Source organism: Ranitomeya variabilis, chromosome 1, assembly GCF_051348905.1.
Source record: "Ranitomeya variabilis isolate aRanVar5 chromosome 1, aRanVar5.hap1, whole genome shotgun sequence".
Classification (NCBI taxonomy): domain Eukaryota; kingdom Metazoa; phylum Chordata; class Amphibia; order Anura; family Dendrobatidae; genus Ranitomeya; species Ranitomeya variabilis.
This window is the reverse complement of record NC_135232.1, coordinates 209769957-209783274: the sequence shown is the minus strand read 5'-3', so window position 1 is coordinate 209783274 and position 13318 is coordinate 209769957.

Below are 13318 nucleotides of genomic sequence, written 5' to 3'. Positions count from 1 at the left end.
CAGAAAAGGAAACGAGCACGATGTTAGTATTGGTCAAAAGCTACATGCTACTTGTAGGAATGTTTTACAAATTGACACCATCGCCGATAACCTGACTTCTCTCAGATGATAGTATATGTATAGTTTCCCCCACTACAACTAGGCACGATTTCAGCCAATCCTAATACTGGTTTATATATAAATGCATTGCCTGAAATTAGAATAAAGGGTCTGTTTTTCATTCTTCTACATAGACTGCGTAGGGCATTACAGTTCAAGCATAATAATATTCATTTTCCTTTTTGATCAATCCTAAAGTTTTTCTAATGTCTAATGTGCACACAAGACATCAGATAAAAAACTTTGAACTGCATTTATTTTGCTATTTTAAATGACCTTCAATAAAAATTAAATGAAATCCTAGAAAAGTATTTTAATGAAAGCCGCTTTGTGCCAGTAAAATAAGCCTTTTCTACCCTTGTGGCTGGGCGTTAGTATAGACTTGTCGCAGATTACATTTCATGTTTCTTTGTGTACTTTTAAAGTGCATTGAAACAAAATGTAATTGAATTGCATATTCCTAATATAAGGAACGCTGTCACAATACTTCATCACTCATCCATCATAGACTTCACTTCTTTTCTATTTCGGAGCTCAGGTTAGAAATCATGATTGCCAAACAAGCAATTTGTTTAGTTTCTTCGCGAAAAGATTAACAGTTTTGAAAGTGAAATGATGCTATTTTATTTATCCAACATTAATATTGTGGCTTTTTACAACAGCTCTCTGTTCAGCCATTATGCCTGTAATAAAATTACAAAAGCCAGTTATGAAATATCGTCCTTGGTGTTGTTTCAATTTTGCCTATAATCAGTATAAGCCCCAAAAATGTAGCAGCAATCAGTTTAATATACTGCATATAATATTTACCACAGGTGCCCTCATTGGGTACACAATTACATATGGGCATGTTGATAGATGAGCACACCATCTCGTTTTATTTCTCTGACATAAATTTGGTAAGAATATCTGGACACTGCCAGACATTACATCAGATTGTTCAATCCATCAACGTTTCTCTGCTGATGAAAGCCACGCAATAGCAGTGTAATAATTCTCAGGCTGTATGGTATTTATTAAGATAGGGGTCAAATAGAAGTATATGAGTGTAAAAAATGTTCATACTTAGAGCCTACAGAATAAAAAAGGATATTCTGTACATATTTATACTTGTAAATGTGCACACAAATGACGAGTGCATGTCCACTATGGTCAGCCCTAGTGTCAGTTAAACCCATATTAGATGAGTAGCTGTTTGGATTGTTGCTCTTAGTGTACTAGTAGTAGAAGATTAAAGTGTTAACAGTAGACAGCTAGCAATAGTCTTGAAACTCTGTCATGAGTGCATTTGTAAAGCTTTTGCTTGTGATAGTAGTATACAGAAGTTATGCAGCTCTTTTCTTGGGTCAATTAGGTGAATATATTTGTTGCGTTCTACTTTAGCTGTTTACTTGATTCTGTCAGCATAATAGCTGTCTAGCTCATTGCTTAGATAAAGTAGTTAAATAGCTGTCTAGCTCATTGCTTAGCTAAAGTAGTTAAATAGCTGTCTAGCTCTTTACGTTTGTTGCTCTTTCTATTGCATACTGGTGGTGTAGCTGTTTAGCTCTTTGTTGTCTTTTTTGGGTGCACTGGAAGTGTAATTGTCTAGCCCTAAGTAGGGTATACTGGTGGTGTAGCTGTTTAGCTCATTGTTCGATATACTTGGTTAGTTGTCTCGCTCTTTGTTGGGTATACTGGAAGTGTAATTGTCTAGCTCTTTGTAGGATATATGGGTGGTATAGTTGTCTTGCTCTTTGTTGGATATACTGGTGGTAAAACTGACTATCACTTTGTTGGGAATACTGATAGTGTGGCTATTTAGCTCTTTAAAGGGGTATATTGGTGGTTTAGCTGTCTTGCTATTTGGGTATACTAGTAGTCTAGTTGTTTTGCTCTTTGTTATGTATACTGGAAGTATAGTTGTCTAGCTCTTTGTGGCATATACTGGTGGTGTAATTGTCTTGCTCTTTGTTGGGGATACTGTTAGTGTAGTTGTGTAGCTCTTTGTTGGATATACTGGTAGCATAGCTGTCTAGCTCTTTGCATGATATACTGGTGGTATGATTGTCTAGCTCTTTGTCGGGTATACTGGAAGTGTAGTTGTCTAGCTCTTTGTTGGGTATACTGAAAGTGTAGTTGTCTAGCTCTTTGTAGGATATACTGTTGGCAGCGTCTAGCTCTTTGTTGGGTATACTGGTAGTATAGTTGTCTTGATATTTGGGTATACTAGTAGTGTAGCAGTTTGGCTCTTTGTTGGGTATAATGAAGTGTAGTTGTCTACCTCTTTGTAGGATATACTGGTGGTATAGTTGCTTGCTGTTTGTTGGATATACTGTTTGTGTAGTTGTCTAGCTCTTTGTTGGGTATACTGGTAGTGCATCTGTCTAACTCTTTGTAGGATATACTGGTGGTTTAATTGTCTTGCTCTTTGTTGGAGATACTGTTAGTGTAGTTGTCTAGCTCTTTGTTGGTTATACTGGTAGTATAGCTGTCTAGCTCTTTGCAGGATATACTTGTGGCATGATTGTCTTGCTCTTTGTTGAGTATGCTGATTGTGTAGTTGTCTTGCTCTTTGTTGGGTATACTGGTACAGTAGCTGGCTAGCTCTTTGTAAGAGATACTGGTTGTATAGTTGTATTACTCTGCTGGGTATACTGGTATAGTTGTCTTTCTTTTTGGATACACTAGCAGTGTAGCTGTCTAGCTCTTTGTGGGATATACTGGTGGTATAGTTGCCTGCTCTTTGTTGGGCATATTGATGATGTAGTTGTCTAGCTCTTTGTTCGGTAAACTGTTAGTGTAGTTGTTTAGCTTTTTGTTGATCTACTAGTAGAGTAGTTGTGTATCTATTTGAATTTCTATTAGTAATATGATTGTCTTGTTGCTAAAGGGGCTCCTTTTGGAACAATTTTATGTACATAAATGCATGCAATTGGGGCTAAAAATGATTTTTGCAATTAGGTTTCATTAAAATTTTTGCCCAATTATTCTTCTATAGGCAAATTCAGTTAAAAAGGGGTTGGCCACATTATCTTTATTTTATCAGACTTGCTGGAGGAAAACTGCACTAACAAGTGTAGGAGGAGAACCTGTCATACTTATATAATAGTAAGTGAACCCAAAGTCATGCTGTCAACACATATGTCAAAGTAAAGCTAAAGTGGTCAACCCCTTTAACTTTAGTCTGTTACTTTAGCAGCTGTCTATTTTATTTTAGTTCATTAGTAGTTTTGTTGTGCCGCTCCATGTTTAGGTGTATTGGTAATGTATCTATCTCTTTCTTTTCCTGGGCCTGTTATTAATATAGTTTTCTTCTCTTTTACTTGGGACAATAAGTACTATATCTTTAAAGGTCTGCTTAGGTCTTTCAGTAGTATATCTATCTTTGTCTTAGACCCTGGCAGTTATTACTTTACCTGGCTATTTGTTTGTCTGTATCAATTAGCTATGTGGTTGTGTAGCTCTTTATTGAGTCTATTAGTAGGACAGTTGCTGTCTAGCTCCCTGCTTGGGTCTATGAATAGTGTAGCTTTATAGCTTTTTGCTGGAGTTTGCTGTCTTGTATAGAGGTAAAATTATGTTCTCCTAAAAAATAAAGAAAAAAATGTATAAATATATGAGGGGACAGTACAGAGACCTTTCTAAGGATCTTTTTACTCATAGACCTGAGACAGGGACAAGGGGGCATCCTCTACGTCTGGAGGAAAGAAGGTTTAAGCATAATAACAGACGCGGATTCTTTACTGTAAGAGCAGTGAGACTATGGAACTCTCTGCCGTATGATGTTGTAATGAGTGATTCATTACTAAAATTTAAGAGGGGACTGGATGCCTTTCCTGAAAAGTATAATGTTACAGGGTATATACACTAGATTCCTTGATAGGGCGTTGATCCAGGGAACTAGTCTGATTGCCGTATGTGGAGTCAGGGAGGAATTTTTTTCCCCAATGTGGAGCTTACTCTTTGCCACATGTTTTTTTTTTGCCTTCCTCTGGATCAACATGTTAGGGCATGTTAGGTTAGGCTATGGGTTGAACTAGATGGACTTAAAGTCTTCCTTCAACCTTAATAACTATGTTACTATGTCTCACTCCTTTCTTGACAGTTTACCTTTAAAACTTTATAGTTGCCTATTGGCAAGCTTCTGGTACAAAGTGCAGAGGAACTTTACAATAGCACATAAAGTATTGTAACCTTCCCTTATATGAACCCTTTTATCCCAATAATGTGTCCTAGATATCTAGTCATATTCCAATAGAATCTTTTTATTCAATACACCTGATATTCATGTTGTCATTATTGTAACATTAGTAATTTTGTATATACATTTATGGACTATTTTCTTCTCTTTTTTTTCAGGTAAATTATTTGAATATTTAAGCTTACTAACAGAAGAAAGTGCAAGTAAAATATCTGTTTGGTACATATGAAATTACCATCGTACATACAGCAAACTAGTAAATGACAAGTTCAGCTCTGCTACGCCTGTATGACTTTGGGGAGCATGTATCATTAGTCCAGTATCTTAACTCCATTGTAAGTTTTTCTATTTCTTCTGTTTGATATCTAGACTAGCATTTTAAGTGTTTTAGAAACTGTCCAAATCTCCTCAAAAAAGTTTTCAATGGGTGAATTGGTATGCTAATGATTTCATAGTTTTAAGGTTGAAGATAGACGTAAGTCCATCGGGTTCAACCTGTAACCTAACATGGATTGATGTGTGTGACAATCTTTGGAATAACACGTTTCTGGTCTACCTATTGCCCCCCACCTTTATTTAGACTACATATTTTGTCATTGGATAATTTGGGTATTTTGCTGAAGTTTATTCACTGTGTGTGTGTATATATGTATATATGACACCAGTATACCCTCGTTATGTCATAAAAGAGTAAAAAAGAATACAAAAATATAAATGTTGTGCAAACAAAATTCTTGTCTGTATATACCTTACTAGGGCAGCATTTATGTCCATTGTGATAACTGTATTTCATCATAATTCCACAATCGGTGATATGTAACCTTCTGAATATTCCAGATTTAGCTGTATTATTGCCTGTGCGGTGCCATCATCTTCGCTGTACAATGAATGAACTTGGTTGTTTACATCCCCATTCTGATACTTTCTATTTGCCCTTTAGATCAGAATCTCTAGCTTTTACCACTAATTTGCCTTAGCGCATACAGTATATGTATAACTTCTGTAACACAGTGAAGGAATTAATATAACTGGAGCCATGACCTGCAGCATGACCACTGTATAGTTCATGCTGAGTTCATTGCTTTACATGAATGGGTTAAAGTCGCCCTTGATGGATTCTAGTTTGATAATAAAAATAAAAGTGCCTTAGAGACGAGCACATTTCTAAGCTGTCCTGTTAATTCAGCCCACAAGGACTTGATGCACAACAGTCTTGTGATAGAGCGAAACTGTAGAGAACAAATATGGATCTCTGTAGGGATTCCATCTACGACTATTCCTAGAAGGGACAGGCCTCTCAGGACTCCCCGGGCTTAAAATATTTTGTGTGTGGTCTATGGAGAAATATTTGTTTATAAGCTAAAAGTCAGCAGGGGATTAACCAGAGAGGAGAGACATGAACACAGTGTAACGCAATGTTATAAGTCACGTTCATAGGAGCCGGTGGATTAGATGTTGTTTACATGTCACAGATTGAGTTTCCCATGACAAAGTTATCTCATCTACTTACTATAGACTGCAGTGAGGCCACATGGCGGTGCATGCGTTTCACCCCAATCAGGCCCTCATCTGTTTACACTGACTGCCATAGGTTGTTAAGTCATCTGATGTCATTCTGCTATAATGCAATACATTACTCATACTGGGCCTGTGTGCTGCCTAATAAACATATTATAATGACTTCATCACAATATGCAGCTACATTCTTATCCACTATAGCAACAGGTCTCACCGGGTACATTACATTAGATTAATACAGACCCAGGAGGGCAAAGGACCTGATGGAGTTCACATTGTACTACATGCAGATCTAATGCTACGAGTTACAGATCTAATGTATGGGATTAATCGGTGAGTGCCTCTGAAATACAATATAAGAGTGAGCAATAGCTTTCCAATGTGAGAAAGATAGAAAGATAGATATATGGATGTAGAAATAGATATATAAATAGTTCTATAATTAGGTGGATATACATCGATCGAGTAAATAGATAGGTAGAACTTTATTAATTACGATTATTGGTCCCCAATCACTATTATGTCACTATTTGTAAACATGTGAGATGTTTTGATACATTTCTGTATTTATTTACATTTTAGTTAAGATTTGTAAGAGTGTATAAAGAAATTAATGTATATCCCTGTGTATATCCCTGTGCATATCCCTGTGTATATCTCTGTGCATATCCCTGTGCATATCTCTGTGTATATCTCTGTGTATATCCCTGAGTATCCCTGTGTGTAGCCCTGTGCATATCTCTGTGTATATCCCTGTGTATATCCCTGTGCATATCTCTGTGTATATCCCTGTGTGTATCCCTGTGTATATCCCTGTGCATATCTCTGTGTATATCTCTGTGTATATCTGTGTATATCCCTGTGTATAACCCTGTGTATATCACTGTGTATATCCCCGTGTTTATCCCTGTATATCCCTGTGTGTATCCCAGTATATCCCTGTGTATAACCCTGTGTTTATCACTGTGTGTAACCCAGTGTATATCCCTGTGTGTATCCCTGTGTATATCCCTGTATATCCCTGTATATCTGTGTGTATCCCTGTGTATATCATTGTGTATATCCCTGTGCATATTCCTGTGTATATCCCCGTGTTTATCCCTGTGTGTATCCCTGTATATCCCTGTGTATATCCCTGTATATCCCTGTGTGTATCCCTGTATATCCCTGTATATTCCTGTGTATATCACTGTGCATATTCCTGTGTATATCCCTGTATATCCCTGTGTGTCCCTGTATATCCCTGTGTATAACCCTGTGTATATCACTGTGTATAACCCTGTGTATATCACTGTGTATAACCCTGTGTATAACCCTGTGTACATCACTGTGTATAACCCTGTGTATATCCCTGTATATCCCTGTGTGTATCCCTGTGTATATCCCTGTGTGTATCCCAGAGTATATCACTGTGTATATCCCTGTGCATATTCCTGTGTATATCCCCGTGTTTATCCCTGTATATTCTTGTGTATATCCCTGTGTGTATCCCTGTATATTCCTGTGAATATCCCTGTGTTTATCCCTTTGTATATCCCATGTATATGCCTGTGTATATCCTTGTATATCCCCGTGTATATACCTGTATATCCCCGTGTATATTCCTGTGTATATCCCGTATATTGCTGTGTATATTCCTGTGTATCCCAGTGTGTATCCCTGTATATTCCTGTGTATATCCCCGTGTTTATCTCTGTGTATATCCCTGTGTATATCCCTGTGTGTATCCCTGTATATCCCTGTGTATATCCCTGTATATTCCTGTGTATATCTCTGTGTATATCCCTGTGTATCCCTGTATATCTCTGTGTATATCCCTGTGTATCCCTGTATATTCCTGTGTATCCCTGTATATCCCCGTGTATATTCCTGTGTATATCCCGTATATTGCTGTGTATATCCCTGTGTATCCCAGTGTGTATACCTGTATATTCCTGTGTATATCCCCGTGTTTATCTCTGTGTATATCACTGTGTATATCCCTGTATATATCCCTGTGTGTATCCCTGTATATTCCTGTGTATATCCCCGTGTTTATCTCTGTGTATATTCCTGTGTATATCCGTGTATATCCCTGTATATATCCCTGTGTGTATCCCTGTATATCCCTGTGTGTATCCCTGTATATCCCTGTGTATATCCCTGTATATTCCTGTGTATATCTCTGTGTATATCCCTGTATATCTCTGTGTATATTCCTGTGTATATTCCTGTGTATATCACTGTGTGTATCCCTGTATATCCCTGTGTATATCCCTGTATATTCCTGTGTATATCTCTGTGTATATCCCTGTGTATCCCTGTATATCCCTGTATATTCCTGTGTATATCCCTGTGTGTATCCCTGTGTATATCCCTGTATATTCCTGTGTATATCACTGTGTATATTCCTGTGTATATCACTGTGTGTATCCCTGTATATCCCTGTGTATATCCCTGTATATTCCTGTGTATTTCTCTGTGTATATCCCTGTATATTCCTGTGTATATCCCTGTGTATCCCTGTAGATTCCTGTGTATATCCCTGTGTATATCCCTGTGTGTATCCCCGTGTGTATCCCTGTGTATATCCCTGTATATTCCTGTGTATATCTCTGTGTATATTCCTGTGTATATCCCTGTATATTCCTGTGTATATCTCTGTGTATATCCCTGTGTATCCCTGTAGATTCCTGTGTATATCCCTGTGTGTATCCCCGTGTGTATCCCTGTATATATCCCTGTATATTCCTGTGTATATCTCTGTGTATATTCCTGTGTATCCCTGTGTATATCCCTGTATATTCCTGTGTATATCTCTGTGTATATTCCTGTGTATATCCCCGTGTGCATCCCTGTATATCTCTGTGTATATCCCCGTGTATATCCCTGTGTATCTCTGTGTATATCCCTGTATATCCCTGTGTATATCCCCGTGTAGATCCATGTATATTCCTGTGTATATCCCTGTATATTCCTGTGTATATCCCTGTATATTCCTGTGTATCGCTGTATATTCCTGTGTATATCCCTGTATATTCCTGTGTATATCCCTGTATATTCCTGTGTATCGCTGTATATTCCTGTGTATATCCCTGTATATTCCTTGTGTATATCCCTGTATATTCCTGTGTATCGCTGTATATTCCTGTGTATATCCCTGTATATTCCTGTGTATATCCCTGTATATTCCTGTGTATCGCTGTATATTCCTGTGTATATCCCTGTATATTCCTGTGTATCGCTGTATATTCCTGTGTATATCCCTGTATATTCCTGTGTATATCCCTGTATATTCCTGTGTATCGCTGTATATTCCTGTGTATATCCCTGTATATTCCTGTGTATATCCCTGTATATTCCTGTGTATATCCCTGTATATTCCTGTGTATATCCCTGTATATTCCTGTGTATCGCTGTATATTCCTGTGTATATCCCTGTATATTCCTGTGTATATCCCTGTATATTCCTGTGTATATCCCTGTATATTCCTGTGTGTATCGCTGTATATCCCTGTGTATATCCCCGTGTTTCTCTCTGTGTATATCCCCGTGTGCATCCCTGTATATCTCTGTGTATATCCCCGTGTATATCCCTGTGTATCTCTGTGTATATCCCTGTATATCCCTGTGTATATCCCCGTGTAGATCCATGTATATTCCTGTGTATATCCCAGTGTGTATCGCTGTATATCCCTGTATATTCCTGTGTGTATCGCTGTATATCCCTGTGTATATCCCCGTGTAGATCCATGTATATTCCTGTGTATATCCCAGTGTGTATCGCTGTATATCCCTGTATATTCCTGTGTGTATCGCTGTATATCCCTGTGTATATCCCCGTGTATATCCCTGTATATCCCTGTGTATATCCCTGTATATTCCTGTGTATATCTCTGTGTATATCCCTGTGTATCTCTGTTTATATCCCTGTGTGTATCCCTGTGTATATCCCTGTATATTCCTGTGTATATCCCTGTATATTCCTGTGTATATCCCTGTATATTCCTGTGTATCGCTGTATATCCCTGTGTATATCCCAGTGTGTATCGCTGTATATCCCTGTATATTCCTGTGTGTATCCCTGTATATCCCTGTGTATATCCCTGTATATTCCTGTGTATCGCTGTATATCCCTGTGTATATCCCCGTGTATATCCCTGTGTATATCCCCGTGTATATCCCTGTGTATCTCTGTGTATATCCCTGTATATCCCCGTGTATATCCCCGTGTATATCCCTGTATATCCCTGTGTATATCCCTGTATATTCCTGTGTGTATCGCTGTATATCCCTGTATATCCCTGTGTATATCCCTGTATATCCCTGTGTATATCCCTGTATATTCCTGTGTATCGCTGTATATCCCTGTGTATATCCCAGTGTGTATCGCTGTATATCCCTGTATATTCCTGTGTGTATCCCTGTATATCCCTGTGTATATCCCTGTATATTCCTGTGTATCGCTGTATATCCCTGTGTATATCCCCGTGTATATCCCTGTGTATATCCCCGTGTATATCCCTGTGTATCTCTGTGTATATCCCTGTATATCCCCGTGTATATCCCCGTGTATATCCCTGTATATCCCTGTGTATATCCCTGTATATTCCTGTGTGTATCGCTGTATATCCCTGTATATCCCTGTGTATATCCCTGTATATCCCTGTGTATATCCCTGTATATTCCTGTGTATCGCTGTATATCCCTGTGTATATCCCCGTGTTTCTCTCTGTGTATAATATCCCTGTTATCTATCTCTAGGGGTAGCTGAGGGCTGTTCAGGCGGTGTCCGGTACCTGTTGCTGGTGCTGAATGGACAGCTCCATGTCTCCCCGGGTCCTACAGGCTCCTCTTGCCCTGCATTAGTAGTGCCAGTACTGCCAGGTGCGTGGCAGTGTAGAGCAGGTAGAAGCAGGTGCACAGCCTCCTCCTGCCCAGGCTGGTTCTCCTCCTCACCGTCAGCTGGTGCAGCTCGTCCCCGACCATCCTGAGCCGGGCAGCGGTCAGCTGGACCCGGGAACACAGCTCTCCCGGGCGCTCAGAGCTGCAGACACACACCACTGGCAGGCTGGCATGGACAGGCAGCGGGCACATGGCTCTTGTTTTTTCCAGCTGAGATCAAAGCTCCAGACATGAGGGGGAACGTGTGCTGAGCTGTTATTGTGCTAACAGCTCCATTATTAATTCACAGGTCACATGGTGGAGATTAGGGGAGGTGAGCTGGGGAACAAGGGAGGAGAATGAGGAGAGTTTACATCATCTTCCCCCAATGGAGCCTTTCCATGGGAGCTGGGAGGTGAGATTAACCCGTGCCTGGCTGACTGCTCTGCACCACTGCCAGGCTAATGAGGAAACTGCCTGGCAACAGGCTCCTGTTCTGCCATGCCTGCAAGTGCACAGCACCTGAGAGTGTCTATGGAGTTCTATCCCCACAGCTTGTACAAATCTGCCCAGCAATTGCTCCATCAGAAGTGTCTGCTGCTCCTGCGGACGCCTCACAGGGATGTATAGCCAATGAAAGCCTCGGAGACCGCGCTTACAATGCCGGATACACCGAGTCCGAGAGGCCCGTGAGAATCAAAAGTTTTTGACTTTGAAGATCACTTACCCAATGTGATGGAATGTAACTAAAAAATATGGAGCTCCCCTGTGATTTCAGGTGCAGGAGCGGCGCAGTATATCATGAAATCTTTAAAGCACCACTCCAGAGTTTGTTAGTTTTTTACTGCTGGAGTGGTGCTTTAAGCGTAAGTCTGCAGCCCCCCGTCATAGTGTCTCTTCACCGATTTTCCGGGTGTTTTCCGTTTTACCGAGGCGCCATCTTGTGAGCGCAGCCTCTGACTCACCGTAAGCCACGTGACAAGCTCTCAATGTAAGTGTATGAGAGCCAGAACTGAATATGTTTGAGTCCCCGCAGCTGCATGATTTGCGGCTGTTAGACTGCCTCAACACATGCCTAACAAACAGGAAATCCCAGCATGTGTTGCAGCTGCCTAACAGCCGCAAATCATTCAGCCACACAGACTCGAATATATTAACCGAGCATGCCCAAGATACTCAGATAGCACCCGAGCATGCTCAGAAAACACATTATCCAAGCATGTTCACTCATCACTAATCAAGACTTAAATGTTTCCAGTGCTTACTGGATTTAGGTCCAGAAATATTTGGGCAGTGACACAAGTTTTGGCATTTTAGCGGACTACCAAAACTTATTCACGATACAGTTATATCATCAATATGGGCTTCAAGTGCAGACTCACGGCTTTAATTTGAGGGTAATTAGATCCTAATTGGAGTACAGCTCTTTAAAATGTAGCTACCTTTTTAAAGGGACCAAAATTAATTGGACAATTATCTCAAACGCTCTTCAATGGGCTGCATGGGCAACTCCCTTGATAATCATCTAGGGCCGGCGTCACCACCTGGGCAAGTGCCGGGGCCCTGAGTAAGCAGGCCCCATCCCGCTTGCTCAGGGCCCGACACTTGGAATACTCACCTCTCCCTACTCCTCCACATCTCCGGTGTCTTCCGTATTTTCAGACTCTGTGACATCTCAGGGCAGAGGGCGTGATGACGTCACTACAGTGAGCCCTCTGCTCTGAGCAGTCACAGTGCAGAGAGCCAGAGGACAGGGATGCTGAGGAGTCCAGACCAGCGGCCAACGAGGAGAGGTGAGTATTTGATTTTTTTAATGTATGGAACAATATATGGCTCCCATTCTGTATGGAGTATATGGGGCCCATTCTCTGTGGAGCATTATATGGGGCCCATTCTGTATGGAGCAATATATAGGGCCCATTCTGTTTGGAGCATTATATGGGGCCCATTCTGTATGGAACAAAATATAAGGCCTGCTCTGTATGGGGCCCATTCTGTATGGAGCAATATATAAGGCCTACTCTGTATGGAGCATTTTATGGGGCTCTTTCTGTATAGAGCATTATATGGGGCCCATTATACTGTATGGAGTATTATATGGGGCCCATTATACTGTATGGAGTATTATATGGGGCCCATTATACTGTATGAAGCATTATATTTTGCCCGTTATTCTGTATGGAGCATTGTATGAGGCCCATTATTCTGTATGGAGGATTATATGGGGTCCATTATTTTGTATGGAGCATGTGGTGCACATAGTAATGTATGTGTCATGATACGTTCCAGGGTTTAATCCTGTCTGCCCTTTTTCCGGGCAGATCGTGTCAAGGGTTAACTTTTCTCTGCCTCATTCTGGGTTCAGGTTTGCTATTTAGCTCCCATGCATTCTACTGGCTGCGTCAGCTACAGTTCTGCCTTCGGTGTGTGACCTGACTCTGGAAGCACTTGGTTTGTCCTGCTGTGATCCCTGACTTGACCTGTTTCTGTTGTCTCCCCCTGTCTGCCCTTTTCCCAGTGTTTTGGTTTTGATTCTCTGGTTTCTGACTTGGCTTGTATTCGGACTCTCTCTATTGCCTTCTGACTTTGTCTTATCCGCTTCTGACCATTGCTGAACCTCCTGGCTTGTTTATGACCACGTGTATTGCAGTTCCC